General features: G+C 38.5%; 1 protein-coding gene across 2 annotated transcripts in view; it reads left to right on the forward strand.

Moving 5' to 3' along the window:
* The first annotated feature begins 14,689 nt into the window (after positions 1 to 14,689).
* pcdh15a (protocadherin-related 15a) overlaps positions 14,690 to 15,353 on the forward strand; it is a 216,012-nt gene continuing 215,348 nt past the window's right edge. For both annotated transcript variants that reach the window (XM_053679710.1, XM_017464981.3), the window contains exon 1: positions 14,690 to 15,264. The gene's annotated coding sequence lies outside the window, so the exon portion shown is untranslated. The remainder of the gene's footprint in view (positions 15,265 to 15,353) is intronic.

Below are 15,353 nucleotides of genomic sequence, written 5' to 3' on the forward strand. Positions count from 1 at the left end.
CAGTTGTCACTCCCATTCTCATGCAGAATGCACCTTTGGATTCATTGATCAGGTTTGATCTCTTTGCTTTTTATGCAAAGCTTTACATGCTGCATGTCTTGAAAAGGTAAACTTGCTGTGTATTGAGTTTCCTGCTGCAAAGAATCTGTGCAAAGGAGAAATTTTGCTTTAATCATTTCTTCATGGCTCCTAGCAGGTGGTATCTGATGAAAAGGCTATGCCCTAAAGAAGGCTGTTTGTCTCAGCGTGTTTTGAGCAGGAGCCATGTTGAGAAGAATCACTACTGTATTCGCTGTTTGGAGCTTTTTACCACAAGACCTTTTCAACAACTGCCCAGTAGGAATAAAATACCCAGCGTTTTATATTAATATTATTTTACAGTAGTGCTTACATGCATGATCACTGTCCCTCTGTGTGTGTGTGTGAGATTGTGGTTATAGCTGCTGAGTCATTGGCTCGGGCTAGATTCAGCATCCTATCTCGTTCTCCTTCCATGAGGAAAGTCATTTTCACAGCTCATTTAAGCTGACACCATATACAAACAGACAGTGCAGGATGGTTTTTACAGATTGAATGAAAATGAAAGTCATTTGTTAAAGAGCTGCAACACTTTGGTTGTAATGATCTGCTAAAACAGGCTTAGAACTGTTATTACGTATGCAGTACATTCATTATCATTCGAAAAATCAGCCATTATCCCTACTTCTTCTTCAAATCATCATTTATCAAAAAATTACACCCCCTCCCCCCACCCAAGTTCCATTAAGATAAATTCGATAAATAAGATAAGATAATAAGATAAATAGTAAAGAGGCAACAGAGAGAGCAGGAGCTGTATGGAGTCTCTGTGGCAGTGACTCCATCAAAGTAAAATTAAGCTACACTTTCTTATGTCTGTGTAAATGGAACACTAATGTATTATACACATATTTTTAAATATAAACATTGTTCAGTTAAGTCTTCCTCAAGCACTGTTTGCCATTATGCCTGGCCTGAAAGCCGCAATAGAGTTTTGGAAAGTGTTTGAATGTGACAGAAAATCCCTGCTCACTGTTTATGTCATAGCCACTATTATGCGAGAGGATGATGAGTTGTACCACTGTGATTTGTTTCTTCCATTACAGAAATATTCTTAAAAGATGCTGGCATGGTTTTCCACTGTAGAATTCTAAAATGATAATTCATAACAGTTCATACAATTCAGATCATTTGAAAAGTTAAGCTAGGGATGGAACTATGCTGCATTCAAATGAGCTCAGAAGTCTAAACTCCGAATTAGTCTGTGGGGTTGAGGTCAGGGTGCTGTGCAGGCCACTTGGGATCTTCCACACCAACCTTAGCGAACCATGTCTTTATGTGCCTCACTTTGTGCACAGACTGGAACTGGTTTGGGCCCCTTAGTTCCAGTTGAAGGAAGTCTGAATGCTAAAGCATACAAGACATTCTAGACAATCGTGTGCTTCCACCTTTGTTGGCATCAGTGTGGGGAAGACCCACACATACATGTGATGGTCAGGTGTGCCCATACTTTTGTTGATATATTGTCTGCTGAGTTTGACTTACTTGGAGGTCTGAATTCAGATTTATGTAATTTTCTAGTTTAAGTTCAAGGTACAAAGTGGGGAAAACATGGATGCCTCCATGAAAGAGTATGTTTTGTTAGCAGCAAGCTAGCCAGCTAGTATTAGTGGTCATAAGTTTATGATGTATTTATTTTCTTAAAACATGTATGGTTCAGTGTTATACATTTAACCAACCAATGTGTCTATGCTGATTGTAATTAGTAAACACTACTACTCAACTTGGGATTCCTATAGTAAGCAGTACTATATACTCATTTAAAGCAGTATACAGTATTTACTGGTGACTTTGTTGTTATGACATCATGTGATGATCTCAGGGTTAAGGAGACCTTCTCAACATTCTGAGTAGGAATTTCAAGTTGAGGAGCAATCTCCTTTGGAAGCATTTTCTTTTTTTCCTAGTCAAAGTTTGCAATTTCTGAGTTAGGACATTTAGTTGAATGTAGCATTAGTTTTCATACTGTACCTTGATTTTCTTATAACTTCATTCAAATGAAATGCACTCACTGAACAAAATTCAGCCACATTGCTCTCACTCATTCAAATCTATAGGGGTTTACTATGAGAAAATATTCCAAATATGTTAAGGTAAGACTGGTAAACTGTGCCGCATTATATTTCAGAGACTTTCTTGTGGAAAGTAAGCTTAGGGAAACTTACACTACTTAGTTTTGTAGTATGTTATTAAATCTGTGTTGGGGAGGTGTTCCAGTGTAAATGCGTAACTTCTGATTAAAATTTGTTTCAGCAGAGTGATCAGTGTGCTGTGTTATTGTGCAATTCAGCACCAAGGACAGTTCCAAAAATCATCAGTGTTGAAAATCAACATTTTACACTGTTATGTTCTCTATATGTTGCAGAACCACAGATTCTGTTCTTTGTACATGTTAGATGGTGACCCTCTTACACTTTAATTAGGACTTTTTACACATTGCTTTTCTTATCTAACCTTTAAAGTCTTCTCATTAGAGTGGTGGGCTGTGAGAAAGTGGCAGTGTAGCAAATGTATCTAGGATATGAGTGTGGACTGTTCTGTGCGCTCACAGGTGGAGCTCATTAGAGTGCAGAACAGCTCTCTGGGGGAGAACTGAGACAGGTGCCTCACTCCTGACCACTGTCCTCTCTCTCTCTCTCTCTATCTCTCTCTTTCACTCTCTGCCTATGTGCATATTCAAACAAGCTGGAACAGGGAGCCATAAAGCTCCAGGGCAGAGGGGTTCTCCATACAGCTGTGTGCTGTTTGACCCTTTTACAGCTCCAGCTAATTACTCCTGACAACATTTTACACAGTGAGTGTGTAAGAAAGAGCAGCAAATTGCACTAAATATAACTGCAATTTAAACTGAAGACTGGAATATAAGGCACAAACTGGTATGCCATCTATACATCCATCCATTTTCTGTACCACTTATCCTACACAGGGTTGCAGGGAGCATGGAGCCTATAGTAAACTCGGGGCACAAGGCGGGGGACACCCTGGACAGGGTGCCAACCCATCGCAGGGCACTGGTGTGCCACAGTCTCCTACATAGTGGTCTGTTGTATGTGCCAACAGCATTTTGTTTCACATATAGTACTAAGCAAAGGTATAAGACACATGAAAAGAAATGCTGTAAAGTGGTGATGCCTTCCAAAAAAACAAAAAAACAAAAACAAAGCATTAAACAGCAATAAACTAAACAAAGTACATTTTTGGCATGACAGTCCTTTGCCTTTAAAAATCCATCTTTAGTCTCAGGTATACGTATTACAGTTTTACCAGAATATTGCCTAGAATATTTTTCTAAGTGCAGACTTTTGTCACTCTTGATTCTGTTTTTTTTTTGTTTTTTTTGTCTAAACGTGGTCTATTATGGAATATGTTACTTTCTTTACTGATACACATACGTTCTTTTCTGTAAAATTAATTCTTCTTTATGAAAAAAGGTCTGTAAATATTAAAATGGCCTTCTACTGATGCAATAATGCAGAAGACATCAAATAACATCTAAGACAACTGTTTATTAAAAGCAAATTAGTGTTTACGACTTTTTCATAGTACTGTAAGTAATAAAAGGATATCACAATGGTTTCTGCTTATAGTTGTACATATCTATAGCAATATTATACAAATATTGCCATGCTGTTATTTCTGTAGGTTACCAATTTTCGGTCAGCATTTTAAAATAACAGATTTGATTCTATAAAGTAATACCCCAGAAATTTATATTTTAGCATTCATTTGGAAACTGCAATATATGGCCAAATGATTGTGGACAGCTGATCATCACACCCATCTGTGGTTCTTGCCCAAACCTGTACCAGCAGTACTATGCCTCTGTGCACATGGAAGTGAATTCCATGAAGATATGGTTTGCTAAGGTTGGAATGGAAGAACTCAAGAGGCCTGCACAGAGCTCTAACCTCAAGACCACTGAACACCTTTGGGATGAACTGAAATGCCGACTGCACCCCAAGCCTCCTCGTCCAACATCCTGACCTCACTAATGCTCTCGTGGCTGAATGGACAAATCCCCACACACACGCTCCAAAATCTAGTGGAAAGCCTTCTCAGAAAAGTAGAGGTTATTATAACAGCAAATGAAGGACTAAATCTGGAATGGGATGTTCAGTAAGCACATATGAGTGTTATGGTCCAGTGTCCACGAACATTTGCCCATGCAGTGTATTTCATTTGGTGTAATCTTTGACTTGAAGGGTTTCACCTCAAGAAAAAGTTCAAAGCACGGACCTGAGTTTCGAATTATCGCTCAAGTTAAATTATCGCTCTTTTTGTTCATTTGTGAACAACTGATAACTGTAAGTATAAGTGTAAATAGAATATTTGATCACACTGAATGGCCTAATAACTTAAAATTTATTTTAGTTTAACCACTTTATGTGTGGGTGCTGTTACTTCTTTTCTTTCACTGTACAATATGTATTGTTCTGTATTCAAGTATAATCTGTACACTCTATGATTACACACTATTCTACACCCTGATAACTTTCCTGTGTAAAACAAGGGGTCAGTTCAGTGCAAGTCTCCTTAGTGCATGGTGCAAACCCTGCACTTTAAGAAATATTTACCATAGTTAGCAAAATAGCACAGCATAATGATTTTACTGGAGGCTCTATTAATGTTTGTTACCTAATGATCCAGCTAATTTTTTTGGATTGGCACATATCGGCAAAAGACTTACATGTGTTCTCTGATTCCGCAGATGTGTGCAGTAAATGATTTTCAGACAGTAATGAGATGCTCGTTGACAGGAATGGAGCATCTGCCTGGCTCTGATGCTCCACAGGGCCTGTCAGCATCGTTATTAATGAGATTTGGCCCATACAAATGTTTTTTTGCATCTAATTGTTACCACACACTGGGAGCCTGCTCTCTCCAGAGCAGATGAAGATGAGTTAGTTTTTGTTTCTAACCTCTGGAGGAGGGATGTGTTTCCAAACACGTTTGTTCTTCTGCACTGACAGTTGAGAGATATAGCAAAGGTCTTGGGCAGTATGGGAGAAAACAAGTTCTTCAGGTCATTACAAACTTCTACTCTTTGTAATGACCTGAAATATTAAGAACTTGCTGAACCAACGAGCTGTCAGTATTTACTGTGTATAATTTATAGCAATTGGTCTGCTTGCTCAGAGTTAGTGTTGGTCAGCTAAACTCTCTAATTTTAGACAAGAGGGACTGATTTTTTTTGTTAGTGAATAAGATAGCAAATGACTGGAGTAGGTGCCCAGTTATAGATTAGTGTATCAGAAAGGCCAAGAATATTATATACTATGGGCCTTATTCAGAATTTAGTTAATGCATGCATAGTGAGGAATTAATACTGAAAATGCACATATTGATATTCAGACCTCAGACTTACGTGCTACTCGGACAGCTGCATGGGATGTCTGCAAATGCGGCATAGTTTACCTAAAACCGAAGCATGTCTCACTTGCATTTGATTCTGACCTTGGACATATGATCTTTTTTGCATAATATTGTCTCAAGAGAGGAGCAGTGAAATCAGCAGTTTGAAGTAAGCACAGTATCAAAACGTTACCCTGAAATTCATGTTTTGGTCTGTAAATACATTTTTAAAAAAGTATGGCATGCCGTTTGACCTTAGTATTAAATACATAAATGTGACAATATTAGTTGTATCACCCTTGTAATGTCTGTAAAAAGGAGTTTGGTGGTGGCATAAAAAAGTTATCTCAGTGATTTTGATCGTGGTATGATTGGTGGTGCCAGACAGGTTTGAGTGTTTCTATAACTGCTGATCTTCTGGGATTTTCATGCACACAAGGCTCTAGAGTTTACTCAGAATGGTGTAATAAAGAAAGAACATACAGTGAGCAGCAGTTCTGTGGACAGAAACACCTTGTTAATGAGAGAGGTCAACGGAGAATGGCCAGACTGGTTCGAGCTGACAGAAAGGCTACAGTAACTCAGATAACAACTCTGTACAATTGTGGTGAGCAAAAAAGCATCTCAGAATGCACACCTCATAGAACATTGAGGCAGGTTGGCTACAACAGCAGAAGACCACATTGGGTAACATAAGAAGAAATTATACTTTAGAGATGTTAGCGTCGTTTCCATGCATGCGCTGAAACACTTGAGAAAAGTCATAAAAATTTTAAAAACTTCATAAATTAAGGGAAAAGTGGTCTTTTATGAAAATCATCTGTTCCAGTGAAAGTTGAGTTTAGACCAGCAACTCTCACTAGAATCCTTTAAATTGAGTCTTGGCATTATAGATTTTTGAACACTACTTTCCACAGGTTTTGGCACTTCCATCTTTCAAAAGGTTTCGCTGTCTCAATAAAGTTGTTTGAGCCATAGCCATGTTTTTATTCACAGAGAATAAAGGGAAATATAGTAACTTGATATGAATCCATGAAAGATGCAGGTATTACATGATTACAAGTGCATTGGGTAAAAGCAAAGCAGTGGTATAGAGTAGCAATGATCCATTTAGCATGAATCATGTGGATACATTCTTCTGTGCAGTTGCAGTTGAGAAGTTTTTTTGTACTATTGATAATGCATGGATTTCAGTCAATTATATGATGTCTATTCATGCACCATTTTTATGCTCTCTCTATAATCAAACTGATAATCACTGTAGCTTGTTTCTGAGCATGTATGTGTAATGTGTATGTATGTATCTGCATGTTGTGTGTATTTTGGGAAATTGTGTCTAAGCTAAACTTCCTAAACTAATCTGGATCTTTAGTTCTTTAGTCATGTTGCTTCACGAGCCATGAAATTTATTCTGTGTTGTTGTGCCTGAGCCTGGAGTGGGTGTACACTCTCCCTGATGGTGATGAATGCACTCTTTTTCAACACTAAAACAGGGTGCCAATGACTCACTCAAAAGGGGATTCATTAGAGATGAACAAATCTCGAGCCTGGCTGTGTTATAGGGCTCGTACCAATAATCCACAGCCAGCACTAGCTGCTCACACATTGGTTTTAAGAGGGTTTGTAGGGATCGTCACTTCACCGGTAAGTCACTATGCCAGCCTACTGAGGGAGAAGTATTGAGTTATTAAATCTTGATGACTACAAATGACTATGCTGACCTTGAAATGGTCTGTTTCCATGCTCTTGCTCAATTCATTTTGCGATTGGCACATGGCTCTCCTGAGGCATGTGGCTGATCTGCTGTGCAGAAAGGTGAGGTTGTATTCTCTGAATCACAGATGTTCCTTTAAGCTTCAGGCTTATCTTATGCACTGGAAAAAAAATATTTAGTGATTCAGTAAATATCACAAATGCCAAATCTGTGATTTTTACACAAAAAGCAAATTACTAGAATTACTTAATTGCTGTTATTAGTTTTCTGGTGGTCTAGCAGCTAAGCATACCATGATCTCATCACCACAGCCCAGGTTCGATTCCCTGGCAGGGAAGCAACCTAACCACTGGGGTTACACTCAGTGCTGGTCCCAAGAACAGATAAAATGAGAGGGTGGTGTGAGGAAGGGCATCTGGTGTAAAACCTGTGCCAAATCAAATATGTGGACCAATGATCCGCTATGGCAACCCTAACAGGAGCAGCTGAAAGAACAACAAGTTAATTGCTTTTGTTCTGTACTAAATTAATTGGTAAATATGTGACTACAACCCAAAGTGTGCAATATATTGTACATACTTTACATGGTTAAATGTAATATTATTTTGCAAATGTTCACAAAACTAGAAAAAAGTTACTAAAAAAGCTAAGTAATATTTACTAGAAGCAATTGCATATTAAAGTTTAAAGCTGTGTTTTTTAAACTTGATTTGCATGTGTTTAGAGAACTTTAAACTGGTTTGATTTTGAGCATTGTGAATGGGTTGTGTTACATTCTCCAGTGTATTTCTGTTTGCTCTATGTGCCATTTGTTTGTCTATGTCGGTGGTGGGATGGGTTTATTTTGTCTCCTCCCCCTTCTCTACACCCCGCCTACTGTATGCGCCACGTTCCAGCTTGCCACTGGATGATCAAAACTTATCCACTCCTGCTCCGGCCTTGTGCGATAGGATTGGTTGGCTGCACAGTTCCGGGGGTGTACTTAAGCCTCGTCAGTCTCCATCCCGTGGCAGATCATTGCCGTTGCTTTGTGTAGTGAGAAGTGCTTTCCGTATGTTGATTTTGTCTGTGTATGTCCTTCTGCCTGTTTGTGACTTTGTTTATGCTCTGCCCCATTAAGAAACACTTATATATTTATGTACATATTAGTTTTGTTAACTAACACACTAATAGTCCCCTGTGTAAATAGTGCACTGTTAATAGTGGTTAGTTGGAAGTTGGCGCCATTTATGTTGATTCGTGTTTTTTCTCCTGGTTTTGGGTTAGCTAGGGAGTGAGGGAAGAAGGTGTATTCTTCTTTCCTTTTCTTATAGGATAGTTAATTTTCTTTGTGTACAATTAGAGGTTTTTTCGGTTATTATTTTGGCCTGGTCGGCTTCTGATGTTGAAACCACTATATGTGTGTGTGTGTGTGTGTGTGTGTGTGTGTATATATATATATATATATATATGATATTTAAAAAAAGGTGAGAATAAAAAAAACAAAGCAAACGCAATCTTGGTCTTGCCAACCCTTTAATTTATTGTATGTTTCTGCCTGACATGGACCAGGTAGTAACAGAATTAAGGGGCTCATCCTGTGTTTTCCATCCATTCGTCCCATTTCTCTTTTGGCGCGTTTGTCTGGCAGTTTTGTTTGTGGTGGGGAGTGTGTGTGTAGGTTATAAGATATGGCTGCTAAATTTAACCTTGATCAGTTTGCTATTTGTCCCATGTTAGAGCAGTTTGCGCGATGCCGTAAGGATGATCTGAGACTCAAATTTTCTTGTTTTGTGTTGCTTTTAAGGCTATTGTTTAATGAAATATAAAGGTCAAGTGTTCTTGGTTCACCCTCTTTGTGTTTTTCAGAAGGTGTATGGTGTGTACTGTATGTGTGTGCACAGAAGTTAGTTAAATAGTCATGTTGGTTTTACCAGTCCAGCCTGATATATATGCATTGGCACCCTGCTTCTGGTTACAATTAAAAATTGTTAGTGACCATTAAGTGGTAATGATTTAGTGTACATTTTACAGCATTTAACTCAAATTTGAGTAAAATTTACTTATTAAAAGACTGCTAGTTAAATTTACTTAGATTTTCATGAGTAATACTTGGTGCCATGTAAACTTTACTTAAAACATGCTTGGTTAAATTTACTAAATGTCGTGTATTGGAGGTGACAACGGCTGAAAGTGCAGGTAAGACAGTTTAATGAGAAGACAAATCCACAGGGTTAGGCAGAAATCAATAACCATATACAGGTAAGGGTCAAACATCATGCAAACAATCCAAACTACGCAAAGCAGAGAATCGGAGTTGAGGGAATAAACAAACAAGACTGAGTGCCGTCCTCAGACGAGCAGGGAGGCTGAGCGACGTTCTCTATCAACTTGGCAGGCTGAACGAGATCCACAGTGGGGGAGGGTAGGAGATGGTTCCAGCCTGGTTGGAAGGCTCTTCCTTGACATACTCCCTGATGGTGTACATCATATCAAGCCACTCCTGATTGGCTCGAATTAGGGAGAATTTCCTCTCCTTCTCCCACCTCAGTTTTTCCCTTTCGTAGAGGGCCTCTTGGACTCTGCTGCATTCACGTTAAGGAGAAGTATTCTGTCACATATTGGAGATGAGAATGAATGCATGTGCAAGTAAGGCAGATTAATGAGAAGACAAATCCACAGGGTTAGACAGAAATCAATAACCATAGACAGCCAAGGGTCAAACGATCATGCAAACAACCCAAACTAGGCAAGGCAGAGAATCAGAGCTGAGGGGATAACAATGTTTAAAAAAAAATAAAATAAAAAAATAAAAAAAATAAAAAAAATAAAACAGAATACACAAACAAGGTATCAAGGCTTGGTAATGGCAGAGACAACCTGTAACTGAGCATATACTTCACAATGGTTGTGTTTGAGAGTCTCTTAAGTAGTGTGGTGTAATTGAGATTGTAATTGGGAACAGGTGTGTCTCATTAATTCTCAATCGAAGGTGACGGGACAGCTTTGGGAGTTGTAATCTTCAGCCATGTTTGTAGTTCGTAGTGCATTCTGGGAAATGCAGTCGCTGGTTTGCCATGGCATGACACTAAGATTTTTGTGTGTAAATGTTTACACACTTTTTTTTAATACATTTTTTTCAGTGTGTATCCTTGTAGCACTAAAAACATACTTTGTGCATTACTATGGTAGATTGCTACATCTGATAGTAATTACTGGACTCATAGAATTTTTTCCATAAAAGATGTGAAAAATTAGCCTAGTGAAACTGAGATTGACTTGCTGTAAGTATGCATACACTACCCTGTTATAATTTATCAAGGATGGAATGTCTGACATATAGGTTATGTTTTGATTCCTGTTATACAGTTTTATTAATAGATCTGTAGTAATATGAATCCAGAATGTAAGCACATTTCTGTCAGGGCTAGCATGCTTTCAATGGCAATTGTGTGTGATCACTGAAGTTTAACGTTCTCCAGTTACACCGGGCAGTTGAGCTGCTTTGTCAAGGATGTCATCAGCCATTAATCGAATTTTATAGCTCCTTTGCTGTCCCTATACCACCTGCTACATTCATTTCTAATGAGGAGTTATTTAAATTAAAGTGGATTGTAAGTTACTCAGCTCTCACCCAAAAGAAAGTCTGACAGGAAATATGGTCGTGAAAAAACAAGTACACTCCATGTAATTAATTAATTAATTAATTTATTTATTTGTATATATTTGGACAAGCAAACATTTGATCCTCTTTGAAACCGTACCTATTAATAAAGTTGATACACTATACCAAAGGACATATAAAATTGACATTTTGTAGTAATTTTCACAACTGAAGTGAACAAAAAACAGTTTGGTCACATTGAAAAAGTAACTACACCCCTACATTTATCACACCTTCAAAATTTGAATCAGGTGTTCAAGATGTGCCAGTGATTAGAACCTACTTAGTGTCACGAATCGAGGTCGAGCCAGAAGCAAGTGCAGATAATAACATTTATTGAAACAGACGTACTAGGAAACAAAGACACAAAGACAACTTGGAAAACTACTGTGGCACGAAACAAAACACTGAGACATGAACAACGAGAGACTAAGACAACAAAAGACAACCAAACAGTGCAGACATGGACTATATATACACACATGAGTGCTCATTAACCAAAACGTGAGTCAGGTGCAGGTGGTCATGTGACAGCTAGTGCAGTGCAGTGGCTGATGGGAAGTGGAGTCCAGAGTTTCTTGATACGTGACACTTAGGGAGTGCAGGTGGAACATGTCTTGTTAATACCTTTCTCATATCTAGTGTCTGATGCTCCCTTTGCTATTGAGGTGTGTGGTGTCCTCATGTCGAGATCTAAAGAGTTCTATAAGGCCTTCAGAAAAAAGGTTGTGGATACCTATGAGTCTGGCAAGGGATTTAAAAAGATCTCCAAATTATTTGAAATACATCATTCCACTGTAAGGAAAATCATCTACAAGTGGCGCAGATTTCAAACGACTGCGAATTTGTCCTCGACTGACCGACCCAGCAAATTCAGCACCTCATACCAACTATAATGCATGGTGGTGGTAATGTTATGGTTTGGGGTTGCTTTTCTCTCTCTGGGTTTGGACAGCTTTCATTCATTGATTCAACTATGAATTCTGCATAGTTAACTGTAATAATAACACCAGAGATTCAGAGGTCAGCACGATCCTCAGTCAACACTCCTCCATACTTGTTTAGCAGAGCTTGTGAGTGGTATCATGTTCCCATCCAACAAATTTCTCATCAGAACATCTTTGGGACTGGAAAGTCTATTTCCATGAGGTCTCAAAACCCCATGAGTTTTTGTTTCTGTAACTGCTTTGCTGCAGCCCTTCTGGCACTTCTCTACCTCTCAGCTGAATCAGGAGAGCCCTCTGTGAGTATTACTTTGACGGCCTCCTTGTTGATGGTTTCCCTCACCAATTGCAGGTCCTAGTGTTACTGTCATGACAGGCTAAACTTTATTTTGCCTTACAGTTGAGAACTTGAACATGGTCCATTTTGATTCCCTTACTCGGTAAAAGGGAGAATCCTTTTGGACATAAATTTGTCTCTCACTGAAGCCTCAGCCAAATTCTTGAAGTCTCTCCTGGGTTTATAGATAGTCAGCATCCCATCATAAGGTAATTCCAACTGAGATAATATACAGACGACATCAGGATTATCAGGATAGGGGTCGTGGAATTTAAATTTAAATAAAATGATTCCTGTACCCTAAAATGAGCTGAAATTAGAACCCAAATGTGTCCCAGGCCTCTTTGCCTGACATCAGTGCCTCTCCTCACTAATGCTCTTGTGGCTGATTGGGCAAATCCCCACAGGCACAGTCAAAACATCTAGTGTAAAGTATTCCCAGAAAGGTGAAGGTTATTATAACAAGAAAAGACAGATTAAATCTGGTGTGTGATGTTCAACAAGTACATATGGGTGTGAATGGTCTGGTGTCTGGCGAAAAAACATTTGCCCATATAGTGTGCTAAATGTACTAAATGCTTTTAGTCATTCAGTGTGTTGGTGTCTATAATGCAGGTTTATCCCTTATCACTTTTGGGGGTTATCAGGCTTTAAATTCCTTACCTTACTTGTGATTGAAATGCTGCACATGTAAAAGAGAAGAATAGTGCAGTTCTGGAAAACATGCAGAACTACTGTACATACAGTGGTGCTTGAAAGTTTGGGAACCCTTTAGAATTTCTTATATTTCTGCATAAATATGACCTAAAACATCATCAGATTTTCACACAAGTCATTTCCCAAATTCCCCCATTTCTCCCCAAGTTGATAAAGAGAACCCAATTATACAAATGAGACAAAAAATATTATACTTGGTCATTTATTTATTGGGGGAAATGATCCAATATTACATACAGAATATGTGTATAAAGGAAATGTCAAAATATCACCATGTGAATGGTGGCATGATGGTAATTGTCATAAATAATACCTTTTGTTAAACACTTTTTGGAGAACATCTTGGCTATGTGTGTAAATCGTTGACTCTTGATTTTGTTTGTAGACCTTGAAAAGAAGAAAAATGGTAGGAAAAACATCTGATGGTTCATATCTACAGTGTTTGTGTAATGCGACTATAGTTAAAATTGTAGGAAGTTGTCAAGCTTTTATCTTTGTGTGTTTGTAACACCACTAACTGATTTATAGCCTACATATTCATAGTTTAGTTTGTAGAGATATTAAAGTTAGGCTTTGCGCTATCCTGCATGTTCTGTACGGTAACTCTGTAGCTCCAGAGCACAACTAAAGAACCAATATTTGAGATAAGTATACGGAAGCCCTAAGCGGACATGCATTATAATTTTTTTTTTCTGTTTTCTCGACTTAATTTTCTCGTGATCTCAACATAAAAAGTTGTTTTCTTGTGATCTTGACATACATTTCTCGTGATCTTGACATAACCAACAGCTGTTTTTTCACAATGTAATTTTATCCCAAGAAAATCTCATGCTTTGTGAATGGGACTGGTGTTACATGCATGTTGACATCTTCGCCATCATAAATGTAATAACTGCCCCAGAGATGGACTTTTCCACATTAAGTGTGGAGTCCTAAGTGTCCTTCTCAAGTGTTCACTAATGTGGAAGTCGTCAATCCTGCAGTGATTACTTATTTTTGTAGGCCAACCCGGAAGATAGCATCACCCTGATTCCTTGACAAAAAGCCAACAGGATTTATCCATTGGCCTTTGGATTATTGCAGAAAATAAACTCTGTGACCAACAGAAGTTTATGACTCTTACATGTTTTGTTCATGAAGATAATCTTCACAATAGAACACAAATTTTATGAATTTTGAAACCTAAATACAATCGCCAGAAGTAAAAGCTAATGTTAGACTATAAACGAACTACACTACGGTCGCAGGGTCACCATCACTAACTCTTTCAATCTTTATTTTAAAAAAACAACAACAACAATACAATTGGAAAATACTATAAACTGTTAAATCGACAAGCTGGAAAGTTTGAGTTGCAAGAGTGTGAGAATAAACACAATGAGGCTGTAGTAGATGAGATTTCCTGTTCAACGTGATGATGTTTAATCTCTCCTACAACCCCTGTAGTACCTTTTAGTCACTTGTTACCTTTTAGTCTCTTTTACGTAAAAGCTGATGTATATGTATTACTGATGCATTTGTATTACTGATGTATATGTATTACTGATGTATTAGTATTACTGATGTATTAGTTTTACTGATGTATTAGTATTATTGATGTATATGTATTACTGATGTATTAGTATTACTGATGTATATATCGCATTATGAAACGTAAACATATATTGAGTTTGCGTTAACCACAGACCTTATTTCAGACATTTAACCAAAACATTCAAAAAACCCAATTGACTTCGGGATGATGGATGTCGAGTACACAGAGAAATTAAGTCGAGGTCATGGGAAAACAACTTTTTGTTATGTTGAGAAAACAACAAAGAAAACATTAATAATGCATGGCCGCTTAGGGCTTCCGTACAAGTGGGAATTTTGTGTGAATTGATTTCTCGGTGTATGTTCTCGGGGGTTACGTGCGTTTTATCAGCGATAAACAGTCCCGCAAATCTTCCCTTCAGAAAATCCAGACACGAGAGGCTAGGATTTACCGCGAAGCACCTTTATTATTTACCACCTTTACTCTGGAGCAGATAAGATTGCGTCAACAGTCAGGGAGAGAGAGAGTATGTGTGTGTGTGTGTGTGTGAGAGAGAGAGGGAGAGAGAGAGAGAGAGAAAGAGTGTGTGAGAGAAAGAATGTGTGTGTGTGTGTGAGAGAGAGAGAGAGAGAGAGAGAGAGTGTTTGTGTGTGTGTGTGTGTGAGAGAGAGAGAGAGAGAGAGAGAGAGAGAGACGCATGGTGGCAGCTGTAATCTTTAGTACGGCTCTCACTCTAGGGAACTTTCTGAAGCTGGATCTGTGCTCGTTCTTCCTCTTCGGCTGTTAGTAGAAGAGCACAGCGCTGTTTTCACAGGTTCCGATGCCGAAGCTGAAGGAAACACATCTAGCATCCACCGGCACTGGAGCGCGTGACCGCTTGCGGAATGTGTGAATCCTCTAACACTTTTTTTTTTCTTCTATCTGCGTGCTTTTCAAGCCAGCATGGTGAGTGATCACTGTATTCCCTCTGAGCTGGGGTATGGGGAATGATCCTAGCTGTGGGTTTGTGAGCTAATTGGACGCGTTGTAGTCAT

The sequence above is a fragment of the Ictalurus punctatus genome, chromosome 3 (assembly GCF_001660625.3).
Source record: "Ictalurus punctatus breed USDA103 chromosome 3, Coco_2.0, whole genome shotgun sequence".
In the NCBI taxonomy this organism is placed as follows: domain Eukaryota; kingdom Metazoa; phylum Chordata; class Actinopteri; order Siluriformes; family Ictaluridae; genus Ictalurus; species Ictalurus punctatus.